We start from the raw sequence: 3,143 nt of genomic DNA on the forward strand, positions 1-3,143 counted from the left end.
ACACACACACACACACACAGGACAGATAAAAGAGAGCGAGATTAGACCTCAGAATAACACGTGAACACACATACTCAATGCAAGCACATGTATATTTATACCACAGAAAATATTCATGTCCTAAAACAGCCCCAAATCCACACCCATAACTCATGCACACACACACGTCTGACTCTAGGAGGAGCTGTAACAAGCCAATTCTTGTTTTTGCTTCTAAATCAGGTCTGTATGGGGTAAATTAATGCTTCATTTTCTCCATTTCATCCCTGGAAGGCGGCATTTTGAGTTTCACACAGCAGTGATATCAATAGCGTACGGCCGATCATCATGAGATTTACATGGCATGCGATTTTTACATTTTGTGAGAATTGAAGGTGGATTAATAAGGTGTTAATTTATGTGAAAATAACTACTGTAATGTGCCTGAAATGGTTTCAAACCTTATATCCGGAATGATTTGAAACAACAGCTTTTTCCTAATGAACTCTTCTGTAGTTAAAGGGACAGTTCACCCAATAATTATAATTCTGTTATCATTTACTCTCTCCCTTAAGTTGATCCAAATCTATATTCTTCTGTTGAACATACAAGAAGATATTCTGAAAACTGTGGGTAACCAGACAGTTTCTGGTCCCCATTGACTTCCAAAATATGGAAAAAAATACTATTGAACTCAATGGTTACCAGCAACTGTTTGGTTACCAACATTCTTCAAAACATTTTTTTTTGTACTTAATTATTCATTTTCTGGTGAACAATCCCTTTAAAGACTTTCAAATACATCACAACTTACATGATAATTGGGGTTTGTCCTATAAAAAAAATTTGATTTCTAAACCCATTTGACAGGTTTGAGCTAATTAAATGTTTAGGTGTGGCCTGTGGCTCTCCAACTCAATGTGGACAGCAGGACAATCTGGGGATGTGTCCCAAATGACACCAATTTCTGGTCCTTGGGGCCGTTATAACTGAAGTGTCACCATACTGTGATCGAGGAAGTTTTCCACCATTGGATAACTGTGTCTGCAGCACCTATTCTTCCAATTTTGTCAATTGTGGTCATTTCCTCCACTTTGCCCGATGATTGACACTTGTGGATATATTTTTACTCGTCCCTCTCGCTTTCATTCTGCCCATTTCACAGCACTCCACCGCTTTCAAAACCACCTCATGTGTCCAAGAAATCAGTGCAAAACAGACAAGCCATCCACTGTTAGCGGCGTCACGCCGCGTTTTTATTTTTGATGTGTTGCACATCTACTCCAGCCACTTTACTTTCCTGTTCACCCATCACACTAATAACAAACGTCCCAATTTCATTACATATTTCAATAACTTCTGGCCTTCATACTTGGTTTCTAATCACATATATATGCAGATATTATGTAAAATTATTTTACTAATACTATTTCACTGATCTAAAATAGCCCATGCAAAGTAAACATGCAATGTAGTATTTAGTGCATCCAGCCACTTTACTTCCCCATTCAAACATCTCACTAATAATAATAATCAATTTTAAAAATCTAATTTTAATAATGCCTGCTCATTATATCAGAGATGTTTCTGCTCTCTTACCGTCATATTTATGTTTGGCCTTCGTATTTGGTTTCTGATCATATACTGATCAATACTGACATTATGTAAAATAATGTTACTGTTACAATTTGACTGATCTAAAATAAACCAAGCAAAGTAAAAGCTGCTGTGTATCAATGGATTTCAGCTGAAAAAAAAAGGATTTTATTTTATTTATAAAACAATGCCCGATGAAGGTTGCATGCAAAATGTATTAAAAATGATTTGCAAGCTATAGCAGTGTGCAGGACTCGTCTGTTTTTGTTAGACTATTTTAATTTCCTTCCATTTACGAAGTTTACTTTATGAAGTAAACTTTATGATTACCATTTATGAAGTTTACTTACTGAGAATAAATTAAATTAGAAATTAATAAATTATTAAAAGCATTATTTAACTAAAATTAAATGATAAATAAATAATTGTATTATTTAAATTTGATTTTTGTTGTTGTTGTTGCTAAAAAGTAACCTTACAATTACTAAAATTTCAATTATCAAAAATTATTATCAAATTATCTTACAATTATCAAAACAGACTGTACCTTTTTGGTCACTTACAGAGTAAAACACAGCATTAGTTCTTGAACGAGTGTGAAAATAAAATCAAATGGCTCCTTTCAAAGTTTAGAGAGGAGTTTATTACCTCTGCAATATCCTGAAGATCTAACGTGCAACTCCTACAAAAATAAATACGACAAAACACAGAGAACTCCTGCGCCTCCCAGGAGCACCAGCTGTATAAAAGCATCCGTTTAGACGTGGAAATGAGCGGCGGGCGCGTGAACAGACCCGAGGCGACCAGACGAGCGATGGAGGGTTAATAGAAGGCTAATAACTGTGGAGGAGAGAGCTGGAGAAACACTTCAGAGCGTGATACGTGTCAAACAGCCAATCACACGCCTCTCTCTCTGCGTTTGGCTCAGTCTCTTCCTCCTACACACATTCTCTGGCTTTCATCATTCACAACTGCTGCTCTTCTCGTCTCCGTCTCACTAATTTGATCATCATCTTCGTTCTATCACTCCGTCTGTCTCCTGAGAGTGTGTCTCTGTTGTCTGAAGCAAATGTGCACAAATGAGAGCCCAAAACACCACAAGATCAGTGCACTCGGCTTTAAAATGATGAAACCAAATTGTGTTTTTATAATGGTTCAAATATCCTCGCATCTCAGCTTAACATGCAAAAGAGAAAAAAGGTGTAATGCTGTTTTCAAATCATTAGCACAGCTGATTCAACCAATGGTTAGTGTTTGTGGGCGGGGCTATTGGATTAACTGACCAATGGCAGAAGGGGGGGCGTGTTCAGGAACTTGACGATATGCCACATTATTAAAGTTGAATGTGTCGCAAAAGCCGCTTCTTTAAGGCTCATGGCTAATTGCCCAAAGTAATTAAACTGTATAAGACAACTTTAATCAGCGGCGCTCGCGCTCTCAGGTGAAAACACAATGACAAACAGCCGCGTGTGACTCCTGCTGGATGTTTGTTGTGTCCCGTGTCCCTCACTGGGATCTGTAGTGGCCCATCCATATGCCGGCCCTGCCACGCTGGGCTCATTAGCACA

The 3,143-nt window shown here is 37.8% G+C and overlaps 1 pseudogene; it reads right to left on the reverse strand.

Moving 5' to 3' along the window:
- LOC107554856 (plexin-A1-like) overlaps positions 1–3,143 on the reverse strand; it is a 139,328-nt pseudogene that overhangs the window by 14,654 nt on the left and 121,531 nt on the right.

This window comes from Sinocyclocheilus grahami, unplaced genomic scaffold (assembly GCF_001515645.1).
Source record: "Sinocyclocheilus grahami isolate Dianchi unplaced genomic scaffold, SAMN03320097.WGS_v1.1 scaffold517.1, whole genome shotgun sequence".
NCBI lineage: Eukaryota > Metazoa > Chordata > Actinopteri > Cypriniformes > Cyprinidae > Sinocyclocheilus > Sinocyclocheilus grahami.